Source organism: Manis javanica, chromosome 5 (genome assembly GCF_040802235.1).
Source record: "Manis javanica isolate MJ-LG chromosome 5, MJ_LKY, whole genome shotgun sequence".
Lineage (NCBI taxonomy): Eukaryota > Metazoa > Chordata > Mammalia > Pholidota > Manidae > Manis > Manis javanica.
The window spans coordinates 142,754,609-142,779,570 of record NC_133160.1 but is presented as its reverse complement, the minus strand read 5'-3'; the positions used below and the strand labels follow the sequence as shown (position 1 = coordinate 142,779,570).

General features: G+C 43.5%; 1 long non-coding RNA gene across 1 annotated transcript in view; it reads right to left on the bottom strand.

Moving 5' to 3' along the window:
• The window catches only part of LOC118969227 (uncharacterized), a 116,823-nt gene that overhangs the window by 77,389 nt on the left and 14,472 nt on the right, over positions 1–24,962 (bottom strand). Inside the window, exons 2-3 of the long non-coding RNA XR_012131764.1 lie at positions 15,799–15,846; positions 15,544–15,675 (exon numbers count right to left, since the gene is read on the bottom strand). This is a non-coding gene — a long non-coding RNA (uncharacterized lncRNA). The remainder of the gene's footprint in view (positions 1–15,543; positions 15,676–15,798; positions 15,847–24,962) is intronic.

The following is a 24,962-nucleotide window of genomic DNA, read 5'->3' as shown; positions in this document are numbered from 1 at the left end:
AATACAAATGGGAACATGTTTCCTGACTCTTCCTGCCAATACCCACGAGGACTTCACTGTCTTCCACAGGATTTCTAACTCCTTCAAAAGCAGATCTCAGCATAATAGTCCTTTGTTAATCATTGACTTCACTTCAGTGTTCCTAAGGAGCAACAGCACAAATGGACTGTAGGGCCAGGTATGAAAAACCTGCATCAGAAAGATAAGTAGCATTTGACGTGCATATCAGTATTAGGGATAAAAGGGGAGTATTGGTTCTGTGGAGACCTAGAGAAGGTGTGATCTATCTTAAAGAAGAGCCCCTGAGTGCCAGCTGATTGTGATGTAAGTGCTGCTAAATCTTCTGATTTTTAAAAAATCTGGAAATCTAGCTTTTCTTCTAGGAGAAATTTCCTGATACTTAAAGTTTTAAAAAAAAAGACAGAGAAAAAGGAAAATATTGAAGAATCCAACAGCATAAATCAATGGACTGTATTGTATATCCCCATTTGACCAACTTTTGGCAGACCTCTATCAAAGAGAATCTGTATTTGAAAACTTTTCTCATATTGCTGTTCAAAGAAATTGACCCCTCTTTATCAATCATGTGTGGGCCAAAAGAGAGGTGGAAAGAATCAGATTATCTTCTATTATTTTAGGTTGAACTGTTTTAAAGTTCTGCTTTTTTAGTCAAAAGGGGTCAAATATCTTTAGTTTCAAGAAGTCCAGTCTGGTAGAGCTGTTGATAAGTATTGTGACCCTGAGCATAGTCCTATGATCAAGTTAAACAATTCTTGATATTTAGTGGATGTGGACAGAGTGTTAGATAAGGCAGGCTGACTGCTGTTAGCAGTTGATTCTTAAGTACCAAATGGCTCCACCATAGTAAAAGTTCATGCCTGCCTCACTCACACAGTCCAGAGCAGTTTCAGGTTGGCCAGTGGGCTCTGTTCAGCACTTAGTTCAGGAACCAAGGGTGAAAGAGAGACTCAGCGATCTTCAAAACTCAGTGTTCAAGGTTATTCCACGTGCCAATATCTAGCAGCAGAAAAAGAAAGTCTATGGGAAGTTTCTACAGGCCAGATCTGGGAGCAGCCCACATCATTTTTGCTCACTTTCCATTGCAAGGGAAGCTGGAAATTGTATTCTCTTTGTGTGCCAAGAAAGAATAGAAATGGATTGGTGATCAGCTGGCAATCTCTGACACAGAAAGGAAGCCTCAAAGTAAGCATGCTACTGGGTCAAAACTCTGCCTTGTCTTTATGTCTCTTACAATGTGATTCATAGATAGGAAAACTATACTCCAGGTAGGATCTAACTACAACAGAAGACAGTAGAACCATCCTCCCTTATGCTTAAGAACTATATTAGTCAGGGCTAGTTTTGCAACTGTCACAAAAAGAGACCTCAAAATAATTTTGTTCAAGTAAGACAGGAATCTATTTTTCTCCCATGTAACTGTCTAGAGATAGGCAGGTGGCCCAGAACAGGTGTGGTTTGTCCAGGCACTGAGGTTTTCTTTTACTTTAAAGCTCTTCCTGTTTCCTAGGATGTTGCCCTTGTCTGTATGGTTATAGTTGACCCCCCAGGGCCACATCCAAATGGCAGGCTGGAGAGGAGAGGAAGAGGGGGGTGAGCAATGCTCTTATAAAGAATTGAACCCAAGCTGTGCTCATCATTCTGCTCCATTCCATTAGTGAGAACTTAGTCACATGGTCACAACTAGCTGCAAGGAAGACTGGGAAACACAAATGCTACTTTGGGGGTGAAGGGAAAAAAGTGGAATACTATACTTAGCTAAAACTATAAGTGAGTTCCATTACTAGGAAGGAAGACTTAGAGTTGATGCCATAAGAAACTAGGCAGAACTAAAAGTCCCCCAAATTAAAAGAAATTAGGAATAACAGCAAGGATGAGTAAGAATTGCTAAAATGAAATGAGGGGAAATAATAAACAGTGTGTAGTTCAGTTACATGGCAGGTTAGAAGGTAACATGACAAATGGTTAAACAAATTGAATTGTTGTGGTTGTTTACCTGAAAAATGAATGACTAAACTTAGCAAATACTTCAGCTAGAAAGTCAGGTTAGAAATTGAAATTTTTTTTATTCCTACATATTATAGTTATGAAACAATCTAGTAGAAATTATCTTTCCTAGAGAAAAAAAAGTGAGCAACCCCTGTGAAATAAGAAAAGTTACTATCTTTCTTCTGCTCTGAGGAAGAGTGAGATTGACTGAACTCTACAGGACTTTCCAAACTCCAATTTCAGTTATCTCATCCTCCGAAGCACAGTCAATTTAATCTGGAAATTCCCAAAATGTCAATAGATGAAAAAAAGCAAGCAAACTGGGGAACACAAACATTTTCATTTTGGAGTAGGGTTGGAATGCTTACTGTGAAATATGCTAAATGCCAAGCTTGGTTTCTGGTAGTTTCTTGGGGTTTTAAGATTTTATTTTCATGACTCATGGGCCACAAATCATTGAAAAATGTCAAGAAGTAAAATATGCTTTAGTCTAAAGGCATAAATACCCCCCCTGCCAGCCAACCTGGCTTTTAGTAGGATTCAAATGTTAACGTTTAGAAGGAGGAATTTTTTTCCCCAAATGGTATGATAACCAAGCCCCAATACCACTGTTGAAAATTACAACCCCAGTACAACCCACTATACCTTATTGAACATTAATCAATTAGGCAGCAGCATCAATTCATAAAAAAGGAATACTATGCTCATTAATTTAATTGCTTTTATAGAAGAGAGGCAGATGCTAAAGTGACCACATTTTACAGTCTCCATTATGAAATTATAGTCGACAGTTGGTACAACAGCAAGTAGTAATGTCTGAGAACGTACAGTAGGTATCCCAGGCTGGAAGGCAGAGTTAGTATTGGTTCTACTCAACAGCCTAATGTCATGCCAAAATTTCCCTGGGTAAACTTCCTATTAGAATCACTTTCAGAATATCAAATCTAAAATCATGTTTTGGAATGGGAAAGTCCTCGTTCTTGAGCAAGAGCACAAGAGAAAGATTTTGGAATTTTAATGTTAATGGAAAGGTAATTGCTCAGGGAAGGTTTAGTTCACTTCTCCCCAGCATTTGTTCTGCAGGTTCTTTCTGATTTTTTTCCCCCAGAGGTAATTCTCAATAGCCTCCTTCTAGAACTAGCTTTGAAGTCCTTTGCACACCTGTGTAGATTATAAAGAAGGGAGGCAGATCTCCCACACCCAAACCCTAAATTCACAATGCAGCATGACAGTTAAGACATGCCCTCTAGCATCTTGTTTAAAAGTTAAACCCAAGCTTGATATAATCTCCTGCAATGGTTAACCCTTGCCCGGATTTAGCACACATTCCCCATAATGGAGAAAGAGAATAGACTTTACATATATAAGTTACCATTTTTTCTTCAGAAACATACATAATTTGGGTAGATGTGCTTTTGTGATAGGTGCTCTCAGAACATTATAGAGAATTTGTGACTGTCCCTTATTCTTTGCTTAGGGGCCAAGAGTGACGAAATGCATACTCTTGATGGGCTCCTCCACCTCTTTGGCTTCTTCCATTTTGAATTAACATGTTAGTTAACTACCGGGGAATTTCTCTAAAGGGCAGTTTCTCTTTCCAACATTACTTGAGTCACAGCCTTTACTTGGTTCTCTTTCTCTCAGTTATTCACACCCCTTATCCTGAATGAAAGCACTGGGGGTTGGCCTAATTTCCTGGTGTAGGTGTTAGGATGGGGTTAAAGAATAACAGGAGGGGGCAAGAGGCTGGGACTAGCAAAATCATGACAAAACATCAGAGCTCAGCTTGGGTTGGCTTCGGTTGGGGGAATTCTAAGACCAGAGGTTGGAAGCAATGAGGGGTCAAACAGCTGGCCATATTGGCCAGGCACAGACAAGGGGAAAACATAAAGGTGAATGGGATTCAGAGCCAACTGTTTGTCCTAGACAGCAAGCTCCTCACATGCTTCCAGCTGGGATGGAACCAAACCCTGGGCGCTGCCAGCATAGGCCTTGCAGGTGCATGCAGGGAAGTGGCTGCACCTGGCTCCGGTGAGTGTGTAGGTGGGAACTATAGGTAGGCACCTGGTTTCTGGCTACAGATCTGGTTTGGATCTGATGCCACACCCTGACCCCATGAACAATGAACTCTGGCTCCTTCCTTGGAATCCAAGAAGCCCTCTTCCCAGTCTATGTCTCAGTCTGGGCTTTATCTTGTGATTTTAGCTTTACCATCATTCCTGGACTGGTCCTCTGTGTCTAAGATTAATCCTACTTCTGTTCTTCAGAGCTGATAAGCACCCTAGCAGAGTTCTTTCCTTTTGGGGCCTTAGACTTACTATTTTCAACCTCTAGTTAAGATATATCTCTAGGCAGTAGGTGCTATCTTGTTATCAGGCACCCTTTTTTTCTTTCTTTCTTTCTATTTAATCTTTTTTCTAGTTAATCATTTCAACCCCTAGTTCTGGCCTTTATGCATAGGAGGAAATCATGATATGAATAAGATTTGACCAGGATCCGGAATCTCAGAACCCTCAATCAACTCAAAACACAGCAAAAGGTCCCCAGGGGACATGTTTCTCTTTGTCCCACTACCCTTCTCTGGTCTCCTCTCTGGGGAGTTGTGATCCTGTCAGCCTTCAAATGGAGGCAGCCTGGGGGACTGCTCCAAGCTTTCTTTCTTCTGACCCCGCCAGGTTGGTTCCAGCACACAGTCTCCCCATGCCTGCTCCGTCCCCCAAGCTGGAGGGTGCCTCCAGCCCGCCTTACTGTGCCTGCCTCATGACCTGGGCTCAAACAAGAGACAATGAAGACAGAACCAAGATTATTCCACATACTCTTTTTGCATATAAATTGTATGTCCTCCTACCATTATATGTTCTACTCCCTAGAAGAATATAATATTTCAGAAGCCATTCTTTATTATGTCCATTTCAGTTTCCCATCTTCGTGAATGGAATTTCTCTTCTGAAAACAAATCCATATATATATATATATATATATATATATATATATATATATATATACAATTTCAGGGTGCCCATGGAGCCCCTGAAGCCCCTCCATCAACCTTGGGTTAAGACTCTGGCCCTGAGGTTAGTATGTGCCTTCTGACCTTGATAAATTGCCTTTAAGATACCTTCTCCAGGCTTTTCCATTCATTCTATCCAAAAGAATGTTTCGGCAAGTTCTCTGGGCTCTGAGCCGCTCCTCTTTCTGGTCCCTCTCCACATATCACAATCAACATCATCTTCACCATTGTCACTCCACCTGGGCTCCACCTTACACCGTAGACCTTTCCTAGATGTTATGTAAGTGCAGGAAATCCAAGTTTCACTGAATTGAAGCCTAAAGGAATGCTCCTTAAGGAAGAGAGTACAAAACTCTCTTACCATTGCAAATCTTATTTTTTTTTAAATGGCCAAACATACACTGAGATGCCCTACCACAGCCTTGGCAGGGCTTATGCAAGTGAGGGGCCCATGGCTTAAGCTTCATTAGCTCCATGATAAATCCATCTCTGTATATTAGCCTGTAAGAGGTAATCCCAAACTGGCCCATCGGGAGGATTCCCTGCTCAGAGATTTACTAGCAGTTTGGAGGGTTGGGGGATATTTCTTCTACATGCAGTTCAGAGCTCCTGTAGCTTCATGTTCTTAGAAAGCCTGCACCTTACTGAAGAGCACAAGCACAATACTTTATTTTTATTCATTAGATTTTAATTAATGTCTCACCACTTAATTAAAAAGGATCCCTTGGAGTAAAACCCAAATAAATATTCCTTCTTTTATTCATCCTCCCAGCCTGTTATCAGAGGAAAAGATGAGACAAGGAGTATGATGTGTGTTGGGTTTTATTCCCCCAATAAGTCTTAAAGATAACATCAGAAGAGCAGAATAAGTTCCAGTTCCTTCCTACAAAACTTTCTCATTCTCAGGACTGCTTGGAGCTCTTTCTCTGGGACTCATTTTCATTTCTCTTATTCACCTCATTTTAATCCAGCAACAATTTATTGAGTGGTTACTTAGGCTGGGCATTGTTTTAAGTGATCTGGAAATTCAGAGGGGTTACCTGCTGCCTGCCAGACACCCCAGTCTCAGAGAGGCTGGAGACTCACTAGGGTGAAAAAATTAGTACAAGCAAAGGAAAGGTAGGATAATGAAGAAATGACCATCAGATGGAACTTGAAATTGACTCTGGTGATAGTTCCCCAGAAAAAAATCCCAAAACTGGCTTGCATAGTCTGTGTCATCATGGACCAAGCATGGTGCTGGATACTTTACATATATTATCTCTGATTCTCACAATTAAGAGGACACTGAAGAAATGAGGACCTTGCCACAGTCCCCCACCCTGGGCGAATCCCCTTGCCACCTCCTCCCACAGTACATACAGTTTCGGTTTCCGGTCATTACACACATCCCCTCGTAATAATCGTTCGATGCCTTCCCCACTGCCGACTCCATCAGAGAGGGCATTGTGTGTCTGCCTGGCTGACACTGTATCCCCAGCACCTAGCAGAGACCAGCCTAAAGCTGGAATTTAATGAACCTTTGGTGAACGAATGGACGGAATGAGGGGAGGAGGGAGAAGGAAGGGCAAAGAGGAGGGAGCAAGAGGAAGAGGAAGGATGGAAGAAGGCAAAGACATTGGAGAAGGGAAGGGGGTACGGAGAAGAAAGGAAGGTGGAGCGAGTATAAATTCTATTCCAGATCTGACTCCTTTAGAAGTCCTAGTTCTTTCTCATCTACCCCACTGGCCTGCAGGATCAGCAGAGTATGTGCACGGTCCTCAGCATCACTCTGGGACGGGAACTGCTCACCTGGGTGCGATCTGCTTGGCAATGTGGAAACCCATCCCCATTCCAGGACTGCCCCCGGGTGCAGGCCGGCGCGCCAGCGGGAGCAGGCCGGAAGGAGCAGCCTCCACAGCTGAATGTGCCCACAATCTCTAGGGTTCCCATACCACCCGTTCGGAGGCAGGCTCAGGTTTCCCCGGCACTTGGCCTCCAGAGAGACGCTGAGGCCCTGTCGGCCCAACTCAGTGGGGAAAAATTCCTTGTTCTCTTTGTTCAGCCAAATCAAGATTGGCAATTCTCTAAAGAAATTTTTACTAATGAAACTAAAAGGAAACATAAAAATAGTTTCGAGAAGACCAAAATTAAGTGATCTTACTGAGTATATTTTGCTAAGCCATACTTACCTGAACGAGAGTGGTAGCAGGGTTTACAAGGCAAACTCCAAATTTCATTCCTTTACATGCCTATTTGGGCTGGTTGTAAACAATGAAATATTATGAGCATGTCTCCAAAATAGACTTGGATTGACAAATCTTCCCAATCTGGTGACAGCCCTAATCCCGATCAGAAATTGCTCCCTGTTCCTCCTGCTCAGGCCCAACCTGTCTTGCTCTGAATGGGTGAGTTTCTCTTCTTTACAACCAGGGCCAGCTTCGCAGCAGTTGTACAAGACTTCCTGCTCAGAAGGGCCTTTTGTTTAATGTTCAATGCTCTACAGTCACTGTCTTCAAATTCTTAATTATGTGATCTTTGAATTTGTATTTTGGAAGTCAAGCCCAATGAGACATTGAAGAATGCCTCGGAGCCAGGGGTGGGGGGAACGAATAGCAGGGAGGGGAGGAGGATGGGGGCTTGGAGTCCCAGCATTGCTTTGCCTGTCTGCTCCCAAGGGCACATTCTCAGCTGCCTACTTCCCCTTTTCCTGACACCCTGGGCCCTGCATGGCCTCCCCATCACAGCCCCCACCTAACTATACTTTTGCCCTGTATTCTGACAAGTGTCTGGGTATAGACAGAGGGAGAGTGGGGGTCAAGCTCATGCACTCTGCAGTCTCGGGACTATCCCTTCCTGGGGCTGGCAGCACCGCAGTGCTGTGCCCGCAGAGGTTGACTGCGAAGGTGAGCCTTCCGCCCAGCCCTGATCCACAAATCTAGTGTGTCCCATGTAGAGGGTGCAATACCCTTGGGTGTCCCCTGTCTGCCAGATGCTGGGGTGGTAAGCCTGTAGGAAAGGGAGAAGCGAGCCTTGATCTGCAGCCCCTGGCCAGGCACCTTGTGTTGGTCTGGTGGCTGCCGGGAGGTTGAACTGGGGAGCAGACGGGCCATGTGTGCATTTACACCGTCAAGGATGGCAACTGTGAGAGTGTTAGTATACTAGTAAGTGTACACTTACCAGTGCCCCTAAGTGCCAACACTACATCAAATAGGAAGTAAGGAGCACTATGACAAGCTGAGAGACAGACCCTGAAAAGAAAATGCCTTATATTTTAATATAACTACTATATATAAATATTAATATAAGTATTAATAATATTAATATAAAATTTAATACTCTGTTTTTCCTGCTCTTTGAACAAGGGTTTTGCATTTTCATTTTCACTGGGCCATGCAAATTATGTAACTGGTTCTGCTTGCAAACACTCTTCCTACCATGATGCTTGATCCTTGGGATTTGAAAGATACTGCCCCATCTTGTCCCTAAAGAGTCTTTCCTCTTCATGTGAGTCTTCAGTGACCACTCAGTAGCCTGAGTGACCCCCTCACCAGAGGACTCTGTGATGACTAACCCTAGGCATTGACCTTGTGCCCTGACTTGTTTTCTTCGGGCCTGTTGGGTTTGCCAGACGCAAATTTTCTGGCCAGAAATGGTAACTAATATAGTTTCTACTCTTCCCATATTATTCCAAGATGGTCTCTTGGTCTGGTCATTCAAGTGGCTGCATAAACTTGTTTTGGTTGCCATCTCTATTGCAGGACCTGGCTGCAATGTACCACCCCTTTTGTCTGCTAAAGGACTTTTCAATCTCTTCATTTTCAAAGTCTCCTCTCCAGGACCTGCTCCCTTCACTTCCTGTCTTTTCTAAGAAAAGCCTCTAATGAGTAGCCGTTTTGCAGAGAGAGATGATTGAATCTTTCAGTGATTGACATTCCTTCAATCCAATGAAGGTCAGTCAAGCTTTCCTGCAGCTCCACCCATTGCTCCAGCTTCTTCTTTCTCCCATTACCCTGGGTTCCCAGTGAGGGTCCTTCTCCGATCCTATCACCTTGGGATCTAATAATAAAGACACTTCAATTTGTATTTAAAATTACAGTTATAATTTTAACCAAGAGAAAGGGAATGATTATTAAGTGAATTAAGAAGTAAAATACAATTTCTTACACTGTTCTAAAATGAAATACATGATATGTATTATACATATATGTACATATGTGTTATATATATACATAAATGAATATATATAACATTTCTTACACACACACACACAGGCTCATTTAATCCTCACAACAATTCTATGAAGTAGGTACTGTATTATAATTCCCATATATGAGAAAAATGGAGGCACTGAGTGATAAAATAACTTGTTCACAATCACAAAGCTGGTAAGTGAATCTCCAGGATTCAAATCTAGATCTGGTATGTATCCTTCACCAATCCTAAGAAGTAGAAGAGTTTGGAGGAAAAATAGCTCAGACTTAGCCTGGGCAGGGAAGATGTCCCAGAGAGGGAGGGACCCAAACAGAACATGGGGTGATGTACAAGCTTTAGAAAGAAAAGGAGAGAGAGAGAGAGAGCACTCTTGAATCAGAAGCCCAGCAATCTGCACTTTGTGCCCATGGTTCTGATATCATAGTTAATGTACGTCAAGTGCTTGAATTGCTGTGCTTAGGATATACTAGTGCTTCATCAGTGTTAAATATTTCTACTAGCTGCAGGCCCAATGATCTTCACCTGTGGGTTTGACCCCACCCAGGCCCTGCCTCGGTCTCATGAGTCCCTGAGGGGTCTCCACCCTGACAGTGTGTGGTGTCTGCCTTTCTGCATGTCTCTTCAGGCCTTCTGCAACCTCCCCTGACCAGTTTGCCCTGCACAGGGAAATTCTGGCTCAGCTACCTGCTTGGCCTGGGGGCAGCCTGGAGGCACAGCCTACTTGGTGGAGCAACACCCTTCCTAGATCTACCCTGGCAAAAAATATTTTTTCCTTGGGTGAAAATGGTTATTGCATAGGGCTTTGCAAGTGAAAATGCCTCTCCGTGCCTTAAACCACTCTCTGCGCCCTGCAGAAGAACTCAGAGCCAGGATTCTGCCTCAAATGTGTTCTTTCATGTACAAAAGCTGTTGTACATAAACTAAATAAAATAAGTGGATTTTTTAAGCTTATTTGAGGCGACATAAGTTGGGCTATTTCATCTATAGGATCAGTTGATCTAGATATTGTCAACTACATACTTAGAACAAATAAAAGCTACATTAGCCATTTAAATTTAAAATGTGTGTAGTGTCACTTTATTGGCAGCATGGCAATGTGAACATACTTCACTAACCTGGATAACAAGAAAACACAACCAATGCGAACTCAGCAATATATAGATCCCTAACCAGAGGTCCACTTTCTGGAGCCACTCTTCTGGAGGGCCTCCCACATGGCGTTCAGAGAGTTCTGGAGACAGAATGCTGGAAGAACAGACTGACCAATTGAAATCAGGCCTACATGTGGGACCAGCTTCACAGTCACCATTTTGAAATTCTTAATAATTTTTGAACAAGGAGACCCACATTTTCATTCTGCCCTGGGCCCGGCAAATCCTGCAGCTGGTCTTGTTAAGACACCTGACATGGAGCGGGGAACAAGAGAACTAAGAAATAAAATCAGAGTGGTGAGTCATGCTGTCCACCAGCTTTCTCTATATGCCGAGTTCTCAACTTTAACCTCATGATCTTTAATGGACAGTATCGCCTTGTTAGACTATGGCGCCATCTCGTAGTAACGAGTGTGAACTCAGACCCAGAGCCGCAACAATAGGGTTCAAAACCTAATTTTACAATGATTCAGTCATGGCAACTCTGGGCGGATTCCTGAATTGCTCTATGCCCTGTTTGCTCACCCATAAGATGGCAAAGCAGATCACATTTGCTTCTTAAAACATCCCCAGAGGGACACTGTGAAAATCAAATGAGAAAATGAGTACACTGTGCCCAGCAGGTAGTGAGTGCTTGGTGAATGTCAACTTTAAATACGTAAGGTTACACATTCGTCCACTTATACCCAGAGCAGAAAAGTTGTCCCAGAGAAGGATCTGTGTTTGGAGCACTCTCCCCCTTTATTACCTCTCATTGTAACTGCTGGTTTAAATGTTTGCTTTGCTGTTATATATTTGTAATAGTAGGTGCCTCAGCTTTTGATCTGACATTCAAAGTGAGCAGGATTTTGTGGTATAAAAGACTGGGGGTGGGTGGGGCTATGAAGAAATGCTCTGTAAACGGGGCCAGGTGAGCTGAACTCAGTTCCGATGTCATTGTGTTAGCAAATAGGACCTGGCCCCTGTAATGTGGTCATCTTTAAAGTTTTCGTTTTCTTTCTGTTATAGAGAGTTGGGGAGAGGTTGGAGTGCTTGTGATCATTTGCTTAGTAAAGTCTCCTTTGACAGATTATTTCAAGGGGTAGAGATTTACCTTCTCCTGGACCAGGATGGCTGGAGGGTCAGAGGAAGCACAGATGTCAGAGAAAACGTGGCAGTAATTGCGGTCCTGACCCCTTCCCACCAGCACCAACCCCCTCGTCCTCTGTGGCTAGAGGAAGAGTAGGATCGGCTAGCCAGAAAGATTGATTCAGTCAGCACCTGAGGTCTTCTCTCAAGGGATAATTTCTAAGTCCACTCCCCCACCCCAACAATCTATGCAAAATAAAAATTTTAAATCCTTCAATTCTCCCTCATTATAGGACTTAAGGCCTCAGTCTCATTCTCTTTGCCAGTAAAAATTCTTAGGCCGGACAGAGGCCATCTTGAAGGATGTGAATGTCAGTCCCGCCCAGGAAGTTACCTGAGGAGTCAGGCTGATGAAGCTCCAAAGGTGCCAGGCGGCCGTGCATTACGCTTGATAGTCAACGTTATTCACAGGGAGACTCTAAGGCTGTTCATGTGGCTGACATACTTAGTGCTGAGAGGGTCTTGAGTGATTTGGTGAGAATGTTTTAAAAGGCATTGTAAAGCTTTTTAGAAATAAATATGGCCAGTTTCTTATAGCACCTAAACTGCTAAATACTACCTGATGACGCTAGGGCAGCAGAGGTTTCAAAGTTTCCCAAATTAAAACACCCAAGCGAACACTTAATTGGTGTTAAAGGAAAAACCTGCTGACAGTTGGAAATTTTGGTGATGTAGCTTCCCTGTCCCCAGGCACCCAGGGCACTATCTATAGAAGATAAGTGACTCAGAGCTGCCCAGCCAAGTCCTGGTTCATGACATGCACCCATGCCAACACCATGTCACTGCCCCCAAAAGAAAAAAAAAAGAAACAACTCTGAGCAGCCAACCCTAACTACTCATTTCCCATTCTATCACCTCACTTTTTGGTGTGCTCCTGCTTCTCTTCAGGTTGTTCTACCAAGTTGGATCTCACACACTGTGTACCTTCAGAGCCAGATGTGTGACCCTATGGCCATTCTTGACCTGTGTCCATGATCACAGCATTCTGCTTAAAGACGCCTTCTAACCTGGCATAGAGAACACTGGGAGTGGCTCAAGTTCCACAAGACCAACCCAAATTTTCCTACTTCTCTCTCCCTTCTCAACCTAGAGTGACTTCTACTTTTTGCTCATTTTTAGCAGTGACCTGTTTCATGGGAGCGGAGTTACTCTGTTGTATAATCAAGACTCAGAGCAGACAGACTCCATCCCATGAGGAATGGCACAAGGAAACCCTGAGACCAAACTCGCTGTACACAAGGGCACTCCCCACCCTCGCTCCCTCTCCCAGGTCTTGGCACACATTGTTAAACTGTTTGCTAACATCCCCATCTGATTCCTCTGTTTCCTAGTTTGCCCCAGGTCCTTAGCTACATTAAAGCAAGGTTTGCATTTACCATGCTTTGAAATGATTAACTCTTCTTTCTCATTTTGAGCATTTGCTTGGCATGGAATCATACCATGCCTTGTTCTTCCACAAACACCTAATGGTACTACCGATTAATTAGCCCACTGAGGCAAGAACAATATGAGGAAGATGTACATAGATCCAACAGATCATCAAATGACCAGATTAGATTTAATTCGGCCTAGAATTCTTTACATACACCATTAGGAGTCTAAATCTGGCTTCAGAGCAAGCCATAAAACAGGTCATTTAAACAAAGGAATAGAAAAGCTAAGACATTACACACCGTTTGTGTGACATGATATGAGTAGTAAATTGTTGATCAAATTTCAGGTAGACTGGGGAGAGATTTTCAGCAAAATCAAAGAAGACAGCCCTCGGTCTGCCATGGAAGACCGCAGCCACCATCACTGTTGTCTGATCGTGAGAGGGCAGGCCCTGCAAAATGCTAAATGATGACCCCAAGACCCGCTCTTGTAAAACGGCCAGAATTGTTGGGGGCCCTGTTTGTGGTTCCCAGACTGCCGCACTCCCTTCAAGCCGAGCCACCTAGCCGGAGCAACCGAGTGGGGCACAAGCAAGCCAATGAAAGCGCTGCGCCCAGCAGACAGCCCCAGCCCCGCCCCGCCCCAGCCCCACCTCATGGAGCTGCGGAATACCTTCAGGGAGGGACCTACGAGCACTGCCGAGGCCTCCTTGTTAGGACCTGTCACTTTCTGGGACTAAGTTGGCCAACACTGTGAGGGCTTCTCTCTTGAGGCTATAAGGGTAAAGTTAATTGCAACAGCTGTGGCTTAATGTGTCCCTAAGCACCTTGTTGATCTTGATGGTAATGCCAACAATGGAAAAAATAATATCAATATATCTAAAATGCTCAAGAATGTTTCCCCAAGGGAACATTCTGCGGGTTGTTGTTTTTTGCCTAATCATGCCAGGATCACATGAAAACCATGCCACTGAATTTTTAAACTTTTTAACAGTGGCATCTGATGGGCACATAATGAGTGTTTTGCAAAAATTGTTTCTGAGCATTTATTGATTTAATCTTTTTAAAATTAAGCTTATAATTTCTACAATAATAGTAAATACAAGTCACATGCTTTGAACTTAATATTGTGCATTAAAGTATTTCTAAGAGTTATATGTTTTCTGAGGTTTAATTTAATTAATCAAACAATTTAGGGTATTTTTTAATGTTTGTTCACTAATTGCAAAGTTTACAATTTTTAAGATACATAAAGCTAGCTGATCTACATGTAAGAACCCTAAGAGGCATAGGAAAAAAATCTACTGAAGCATTGGAGAAGAGGTCAAATGGATTCTGACTGAAATGCAAGTCTGTAAAATGAAAAGCAGAGAACTTTGAGGAAAGAATGGAGTAACTGTAAATAACAAGCAAAATTACGAGGATTCTTCTGAATAATTAGAAACATGAAATACTAATAACACCCAAGCTATAATCAGTGAGGAAGAATATAGCATAAGAAAAGTCTCCTATAAATAGGAACACAATATTGGAGAGAAATAGTAAGCATGCCAAGTAAAAACATGAAATTTTAACATCACAGAAATGTTTCACTAAATCCCTTGTACATCAGAGACTAGCCAGAAGCCTGCCAAACCCATTTTCCTCTGCCTGGAAATACAACACATTTCCCAGAATTCCTTGCAGTTTGCTGTGACTATGTGACTGACTTCTGCTCAATGGAAGGTGGGTCAGAAGTGATGTTCAGCACCCCAAGGTTTATCCCATAAGGCTTCCCATGCAATCTTCCATGCTCTTTCTCTTTTCTTTCATCTGTTAGACAAATGCTGAGGATCCAGGGGGAGATTTCAGGGCTCAAAGGTATGGTGAAACTGCTAGATGAAAGGTCCCTGTTAACCCAAGTTGGGATTCAAGGTAAATAAGAAATAAACCTCTATTGGATTAAACAACTGAGCTATGGGCTTATTAGATTAGCCCAACTAGCATGCATTCTTTAGACTGATGAGCACAAGATACATCCAAAGCAAAGTTGACAGAGTACATATACTGGGGCACAACTCTGTTATCATCACTGGTGCAAGATTACTCTACCTCTAGTATTTAGCTAACAGCAATCTTAGGCTGTTCTTGTGAAGGTTTGATTCTGGAGCCCCTGAACATCTTGGACTAGTGAAGAACAAGTGTCTTCATATTTAGAATAAGTCTAATAAACTAATAAAAGATTAAGTGAATGAATGAATGAGTGGCTATTAACAACAGTTAAGTATACCAGGTACAGCTATATATTTTTAACAATCATAAGAAAACCTTTTATTTAATAACACAGAAGAAAGAAACACCAAATATTATTGTAGACCATCTACTCTCTCCAGTGGGAATTTTATCCCCATGACTTAAAACAATTATAATCTGTGTGTGGATGATGATCAAATCTCTATCTCCAGCCCAGATCTCTATCTGTAGCCCAGATTCTTCTCCTCAAAATTCAAACCATATATGCTTTCCAGAAATTTTCACTTGTGCTCCCAACATAATAGGCATTCAAACGAATGAGTCATTGAGCTACAAAGGACTAACAGAAATGACTGGAGACTGTTGGCTATCTTCTCAGCATCAACTCCCTTCACCCTCTTTTCCTTCCAAAGAAAACCCAGAAAATCCAAAGAAAAACCAAGCTTACCTGACTCCAATTCCAGGGCTGGGCTAAGATTTGGGCTATTACCTAATTGGTTTAGGAGTAGGCATGTGCCAATGAGATGTGAAGAGTTGTCTGCTGGGAAGGTTCTGGAGTTTCCTTACTCCTTAGAGAGAACTACAAGAAAAGACAAGAAAAGAAAAAGAAAAGTCACAAGAAAAAGCCAGTATAGAGTAGAGCCCAGAGATTAAGTGCATGTATTCTTGTGCCAGAATAACTGGATTTGAATCTACCACTTACCAAATTGTATAATATTCGACAAGCCTTTCAGTGCCTCAGTTTTCTCATCTGTGAAAGATGTTATGAGAATGAAAAATGAGTTAATGTATGCAAAATGCTGATTCACAGTAAGCACTCTATAACTGCTACTTATTATTATTTTGTCCTGGATGCATTGCTTGAAATGCCGGAGGGCACCATCGTGCTATAAGCCTGAGGAAATCAATTAACTCCAAGGATGCAAAGAGAATTTGAAGTAAATTTCTTCAAAATTCATTTAAGCAAAGACACAGAAAGAACTTGGATTCCCCAATGATGTGGTTGAACTTTGTAATCAACCCCTTTACTCTGTTGAACATCCTATTATAAATCTTATTGTTCAGATTAGGTTTTGTGGCATTTGCAACTTGACACATCAACTAGTACAGAATTTTCAGAACTTTTGAAATCATGGAATCTTTGAAAAAATTTTTAATAAGTAACATAAAACTAATTTTCCTTAATAAAAACATGGAAGCATTTCCGATGAACTTTGAAGTCCTTCCTGATTAAGTACCCCACCCCTCCACCCTGACCCACTTCTTTCTCCCACCAAGAGGTAACCATAATTACATCTTTTATATGTGTTCTTCCCTGATTTTTTCTTTTATTTATATAAAAACTTCTGTACACAGAGAAAATGCATAGCATCATTTTGTGTGTGTGTGTGTGTGTGTTAACATAAGTGCTTTTATATTGTTCTACACACCTTTCTGCACAGTTGCTTTTTCAGTCTACAAAACATTTTAGAGAGCTAGCTATATTAGAATATAAACTGACCTCATTCTTTGTAACAGTTACAAAGCATTTCAAAATGTTAATATTCCTTAGCTTATTTAGCCAGCCACCAGTTGAGGGACTTTTAGGTTCAATTCAGTTTTGTTTTAATTTATGTTTTGTAACCATAGACAATGCTACCACATATGTCCTCAAATCTGTCTGCTTGTCAACATCATCAGGTTCATAAAAGCTTAGGTCGTCAAAAATTTTTAGTGAACAAAAATTTATGTTACCTTTATTGATGTGAAATATTCTCTTTAATCCTTCAAATTTTTTGTCTAATCTCTTTTCACCTTCAATTCTATTTTGTCTGATATGGGTACTGCTCTACTCTCTGTTAGCATTAGTAAGTTTTTTCCATTTCTGTGTTTTCACCTTTTCTGTGCCATTTTGCTGTAAGATTTTTCTTGAAAAAAAAATCTGGATATTTAAAACTCCAACCTGACTATATCTGATTTTCAATGCAGTGTGGACTTTTTTCCCGATACGTTTTCTACCAATCATACAGTCTTGGTAGAGAGACAGAAATATCTGGTGTTCATTCCACCATCCTAAAACCACAAGTTGTATAAACCATGAAATATGCATATATTTAAAATTTTTATGTAAACTTTTATCAAGTATCAAAAGTTATGGTCATACACATATGTATTAAAATGGTGCTAGAGTACATTTTATGCTTTTGTGTAGGAAGAATTTCAAAGCAAGTGGATTATTAATGAAATTCTCAAGATAGTGACATTGGGATGATAGCTTTGGTGGTTCTACTAAGAGCTTCTCTTTTTTGCAAAGATTTTATTCATGAGTTAATAAATTACACCCTTAATTTCACTGACCATTAACAAAATTAAACCATTAATGAAGTGAAACTTAAATTCATTTATTTGAACTTCATTCAAATAAATGAAATAAATTTACCAAAAGGTAAAAAATTCCAACCACTGGTTTTCCTTAAATTTTGGTACACTTAGTAAAAAGTGTGCTACTAAAGAGTGAATATACGAGTGTCATTTGACAATACACAAAAGAACAGCACCTGAGTTCAGAAATGACATCATCTCACAAGTTTGAACCATGAAAAGAATTCACAATTTCACAAAACCCTCAAGGCCTGGTTTCCATTTGGAAAAAATTTCTAAGCACCCACCGCTTTTACAGAACAGTTAGGAAACTCTTCATTTGTCTTCATTATTTTCAAACTATCTTTAGCAGGGTCCTTGTGTCTCATTCAGTGATCTCTGGGGCTTCCTGGGGAGGGAAGGGATGGGAGGGGGCAAGAACGGCTTTGGGCATGCCCTCACTTCAACATAACCACCACCACTTTTCATCTGTCTTCTGTAAGGTTTCACTTGAAAAACTGATTCTGCTACCAAAAACAGAAATCTTCTGGTCTACCATTCTATCCTCAATAAAACTAATCCTAAATCCTTTACAGCCTTATACAATGTGTTCATTTTTAAGCGACATCAGAAAAAGGCATTTCTTTTGGTCCCAATGATGCCTACTTCTTGGAGGGAAATTCAGTAATATTTCCAGCTCAGTCCCTTTCCATGCAGCTGTCAAGGGTCACGCATATTCGTGGCATAACCCTGATGCATTTGAAGATGATTATTTAGCTACTCCTCAGTCTTCCCTGCTTCAGGCCAAAATCAATCCTCTCTGTTTTAATCCCTTTATACAGATCTCACTTCCCAACATTTAAGTCAACTGTGTACATTCCTCTTCTCTCTGAAACATCTCCAAACTTCTCATCTCCCTTTCCAATTACTAAAGGGGCAATTACACACCCTAAAGCTGAGCATGTTAGGAAGGGAAAGCCAGCCTTCTACTTAGCTCTTTTGGGTTTTAATTTGGTTCTTCAAGATCACCTTAGTGATGGTGGTGGGTTAAAGATGGTAACAAATTCTTTGATATGCTTCCCACTGATGTGTGATTCATTTCTTCTCTTCATCTGGATTTGGGCTGGCCTGTGACTAGCAAAGTGACCAACACAGAATGGCAGAAGTGGTGCTATGCCAGGTTTGGGCCTAAACTTTCACAGGACTGGCAACTTTCACTTTGACCTCTAGGAATAATGCTCTGGCAGAAGCCAGCCGCCAGTGAAAAAAGGCAGGCTGTCCTGAGAACACCATGCTGTAAGGCAGCCCAAGCTGTCATGTGGACATGGGACATGAGCAATGATGCCCGGTCATCCCGAGCTCTCCAGCCATGTCAACCCATCACATAGTGAGATACAATAATGAATTGTTGTGCTATGTGCTAACTTTCCAGGTCATTTATTGTACAACAAGGTGACAAGAATGATGGTTTGTTTTTTTTGTTTTCCCTGTGATTTGCTCTTCTTTTTGCCTCACAGCAATCTTCCTGGATGCTGGCATTAGCTAAGGCCGTACAACCAAAGCCAGTCATCTGAAGGGGTCCAACATGAATGAGCCCTACCTTATCTATCAACAGAAGTCATGATTTCCTCTGCTTACCCTCCAGTGTTCTTGTTTTTATGTCTTTTTAAAATCTTTTTTCAAGAAGAATACCCCAATAGTCCCCATCAGAGAACTTCTCTGTGAATATATATTCTGCTGCCATCTTCCCTTAAAATGTTGTTTCTTTTGTCCAGTTCACAGCTTATTTATTGTTCAAATCCTGTGATGTAGTAGGTGAAGGTACAAGATGGAACACATTCTGACTTAAAACAATAGGCTTGTGTTATTTGGTATTAGTAAGGATTTTTAATTCTGTGAAGTAAATCTGTAAGTTACGGGTTTTCCTGGGTTACAAAGGAAACTATGGCTGGGAAATGATGCTGCCAGTTTAAAACCCAGGTTTTTTTTAGCTAATCCCCATAGGTTAGAAGATACTGCCAACAAAAGCAGGGAATTTGCACCATCTTTAAATTAGCTCTATTTAAATTACATCCTTGTACAGAACCATTCATTTTTACAAGGAGGTATAATAAGAACCCTTCCAATCCTAAATGACTTGAAACAGGGACACCCAGGTGCTGAAGTCAGCACTTCACAGGGCAGTGGTGTTTCTTATACCCTAAAAGAGCAAATTACATAGGTCAAATTTATATGTTCAAAGTTCCCCTCCATATACATTATCTGAGAGTCCGGTTTGGAGATAACCTGTCATAGAAATGACAACTCAAAGTTCAAAACCCAAACATTGAACTCTCCCACAAGTCTTAAAATGAGACTGATTTAGGGAATTAGTTGCTCAGATGGAGTAGAACATGAGACCCACAGGGTACCGGATGCTCTGTCACCTCTTAGAGAGAGTTGCCTGGATCTGCCTGCCTGAATAAAGTGACTAACTGCTGAAAGAAAGAAAAATGGCACATGGTATTATCAATGCTCAGTTATAGTTGGCAGTATCAGAAATATCTATTGCAAGTACTTTTTTAGTTTATCATTTGCCTTATAATTTATTTGTTTTTTAACTGACAGAAGTTCAACTTTTTTTTTTTAAGTTGGGTCAAACATATTGACCTTTTTCTCTGGAGATCCATCTTTGATATCATTTAGACCTCAGTCACCAAACATGGAGTAACCCCTCTATGTACGTCTATTTGGGCTGCTACGACAAAACAACACAAACTGAGTGGCTTACAAACAGCAGAAATTTATTTCTCACAGTTTGATATTGGGAAGCCCAAGGTCAAGATGCCGGCAGATTCTGTATCTGGTAAAGGCCTGCTTTGAGGTTCATAGACAATGCCTTCTCACTATGTCTGCAGATAGAGGGAGCTCTCTGGGGCCTCTGTTGTAAGGACACTAATCCCAATCATGACGACACCACCCACATTATCCAATCACCATTTGAAGGTCTCACCTCCAAATACCATTCTCTTGGGGTTAGGATTTCAACATGTGTATTTGAGGGGGACACAAGCAGTCAGCCTACGAGACCCTCCATAAAGTGCCTGTGACCACAGCTCCCATTCTTGAAGAAAGTCTGTCTCTAGGGAGCTTGAATGAGGCCCAGGCTTCTCAGTTGATATTGTCGAGGCAGTAAACCCCACTGAGGGCCACTTTATTTTAGTAGCCAGGACAGGTACCCATTCTCCTTTAAGCTGATTAGTATCTTTGGCAGACACACCTTCTTGTTACTATAGGTCCTCCCCAGACCCCTTTTTTTTTGCATCTGACCACTTCTCACTGAAGGAACCTGTCCAGCCCCTGCAGGCATGAGCCAGGACCCACAGAGCACTCTTCCAGAGAAAAGAGAAAACTTCATCAGGAGAAACTGAGGAAGTTCTTGACCTGTCCTGGGTAGCTCCAGCCAGAAAGTTGGGGTCAGCTTCCAGAAGAAGAGTAGAGGAAAAGAAGCTGGGCAGACAAACACTGCAGCTCCTTCAGTGACTCGGCTGCCCTCCGACTCCATCTCTACTGCTCCTGGCTGAAGGGCCCCCACCCGTAAGATGGCGAACTTCCAGCTTCTCTTCCGGGTCCTCAGTTCCTGACAGCGCCACCTGAAGACCAATCACCTCTCTCCCCCCTCCCACTCCCAGCACCTAGCCAATAGCCACCAGCCCCGTAGAAGTGACACCTCAATCAGCTCATGCCCCTTCCTATATAACCCAGCACCTTTCCCCAATAAAGCGGAATTCTCCGGTGAATTGGTGCTGTGTGTCGCTCCTTTCCTTTCATTGGTTCCGAAACCCGGGAGACGGGACACCCCAACTGGGCCCCGTCTTCCCCCCGACACCAGCAGCACCTTGCCCTCGTCCTCTTTTTCCAGCGCTGGCTCATCACACTCACCACTCCTCTCTGGCCTTTAGGTAAGTTTTCCCCCCAGAGTGGGCCACTCTCCCCCGAGCTATTGCAGTGCCATTGACCATGATCGTCCGGCAAGGCCCTGACACTCGGGGATGAGGAGGGAACTCTCCCCGCCTCAGGCCTTCACAGCTGCAGCGGACCCTCAGGCCCCTCCTCCGACAGTCATAAATGCACTCACCGTCCCTTCCATCAGTGCCAAAACTTTTTAAGCAAAATTTCCCCGGGGTGGGCCACTCTCCCCTGAGCTATCGCAGTGCCATTGACCGTGATCATCCAGCAAGGCCCTGACGCTCAGGGACAAGGAGAGAACTCTCCCTGCCTCAGGCCTTCACGGCTGCGGCGGACACTCAGGCCCCTCCTCCAACAGCCATAAATGAGGTGACTCCTTTGCGGATGAGAACGCTCCCTTTATTCCCCCCCCTCCTCCTCCTGTTCTGTCCGCTGAAATCTGTTCTGTCTGTCGAAAATTCCTAGTACTAGGTACCTCGTGACTCTGGCACTCTGCCTTCTTAGAGAAGTCTGGGTGATGACCCACACTTCCTAAGAAATTCCGACTCATATACGAGTTTCTGCGGACCACCAAGGATCATCGGGGACGCCCTTTGTCTCCTTGCGGTCTGCTTCCAGTCCGAGGATCTCCATTCGTCTTCCCCTGTTTGTCTCCTTCTCTGTCCTTTAGCCATGGGAGCCTCCTCATCCCTCCCTGAAAGTTCACTTCTTGAATGCCTGCTTAAGCATCTGGCTACCCTCTCCCTGACTCCTGATATAAAACCAAAACCTCTCCATAAATATTGCTCCCAAGATTGGCCAACATACCCACTAGACAATAACAACCAATGGCCCACAGGGGGAACTCTTGATCCTAACATCACTCGTGATCTTTTTAACTATTGCCAGTGCCTGAAAAAATGGAAGGAGATTCCCTATATCGAAGCTTTTCGCCTCCTAGCTCAAAATCCCAGCCTCTGCATCACCTGCTCCTCGCCCCAAATTCTCCTAGCCTGCAAGCCGTCTCCCTCCCCTCCCTACACTCCCAGTCCCTCTTCAATTACCTTTGACCCAGCTGACAAACCTCCGCCATACAGGCTTCCCCCTTCGGCCCCTCCCCCTCCTACAACCCCTCCTCCCTCCACCACCGTCGCTGCTGCCTCCCGTCCTCTCCCTTCCCCCTCCTGTCCTATAACATCCCCTCCCCCTTCCTCTACCACTGCCGCTGCCACTGCTGCCTCCACCCCCACAGAAGCCTCCCATCCTCTCCCTTCCCCTTCCTCCCCTTCCTCCACCACCATCTCCTCCCCCACCTCACCCCCTCCTCCTCCATCCCCCTCACCTCCCCCCTCCTGCAGATTGAGCCTGAGCCTTTCAGCCCCCCTCTAACTAAGTTCCAGGAGCCTCCTCCGTCTTTGCCCCCTCAGACTTGGTCCTGAGGGCCTCCCAAAATTATTGCATCTTTGCCCCCATCACCTGTTTCCCCCCCACAGACTGAGCCAGAACCCTTCAGTCCCCCTCAGACTCGGTCCTGAGGGCCTCCCAAAATTATCACCCCCCTCCCGGAGGTAGCAGGATCCGAAGGCATTGTGCGCATTCACGTCCCTTTCTCCTTAGGAGATTTAGCCCAACTAGAGAAACACCTAGGTTCCTTTTCCACTGATCCCATGACATACATCAGGGAGTTTCAATGGACCCTCCAGTCTTACAGCCTCACACATCATGACATTTTCATGCTCCTGGCCAATACTCTCCTCCCTGAAGAGCATAGACGAGTTTGGGACTTCACCCAAACACATGCTACCGAAACCCACAGGACTGACCCCACCTATCCCCCTGGCCCCACTGCTGTCCCTGAACAAGACCCACACTGAGATTATAACACCGCCGTGGGTCTCCGCTCTCGAGATATTTTTGCCTCCTGCTTAATAGCAGGTCTAAAAAAGGCAGCTCGTAAAGTAGTCAATTTTCAAAAGCTCCAAGACATAATTCAAAAGAGAGACAAAACCCCCTCTGCGTTCTTAGACAGACTCACTCAAGCCCTATTACAGTATACCAGCCTAGACCCAGAAACACCTGAAGGAAGACATGTCCTTATGACATACTTCCTAGCTCAAATCTACCCCGACATTAAAGCTAAACTCAAAAAGTTAGAACAGGGCCCCGCTACCCCACAGACTGAGATCCTAACAGTGGCCTTTGAAGTCTTCCATAGCCGGGAGGAGGAGAAAGAACACCGTAAACAAAAGGCTGATCAGGCCAATTTTCAAATGTTGGACCAGCTGATTAAACCACAACCTGGGCGCCCCTCTACAAACAAGCCCCCTCCAGGAGCTTGTTTCAAGTGCGGAAAAGAGGGACATTGGTCAAGGGCATGCCCCTCCCCCAGATCTCCTACCACCCCATGCCCCAGATGCCACAAAATGGGCCACTGGGGGTCTGACTGCCCAACCACCCGAAGGGGAGGCTGGACGAACAACCCCCATTCTAAGCCCACTGTAGTGGGGCTGGCAGAAGATTGACGGGGCCCAGGGGCTCTCGCCCGACCATTTCCATCACCAAACAGGAGCCCAGGGTTACTTTAACAGTAGATGGTCGCCCCATCTCCTTCCTCCTAGATACAGGAGCCACCTTCTCAGTCTTGCTAGAATACTGGGGCCCTACCATGCCTGCCATTACTCCTATAGTCAGGGAAGGAGGTAAACAGATTTTCCCATTAAAACCTCCCCCCCTTTTATGTACAATCCAAGACAATCCCATACCTTTCTCCCACTCCTTCCTGGTTATGCCCCAGTGTCCCATCCCTTTACTACCCATGTTTCTCTCCTCCATGTTTCCATAACTATATCCACTCCCACAGCCCCCAGTACTCCCTTTCTGATGGCCCTCATAGCTGACGACCCCCCTCTACCCAATGAAAGCTCCGGTTCCGCCCTCATACACCCTGTAAATCGCAAAGTTTGGGACATTACAAGCCCCTCTGTGGCCCTATGTCCCCCTGCCTCTATCAAATTACGTGACCCCTCTCAGTATATCTGTCAGGCCCAATACCCCCTAATCACTTCAGCCCTCATAGGCCTCCAACCCATCATTCAAGATCTTTTGAACAAAAATTACCTCAGACCCACTCACTCCCCATTTAATACCCCCATATTAGCTGTTAAAAAAACCAACAGATCTTTCCACCTTGTCCAAGACCTTCACCTCATCAACATGGCCATTGTCCCTATCCATCCCTTAGTTCCAAATCCATACACCCTTTTATCGCAGATCCCTGCCTCGGCATCCCACTTCTCAGTCCTAGATCTCAAGGACGCATTTTTTTCTATCCCTCTGGACCCCTCCTCCCAAGATCTTTTCCCCTTCACCTGGACGGACCCATGCACGAGACATTCTGAACAACTTACTTGGACAGTTTTACCACAAGGCTTCCGAGATAGTCCCCATATTTTTGGACAAGTCCTAGCTCAGGACCTCAAACAGTTTCATCATGATCACTCCGAGTCCACTTTATTACAATATGTAGACGATCTTCTACTCTGCAGTCCCTCATGGGAACAGTCTCAACTTGACACTGCCTCCCTACTTAACCTTCTAGCT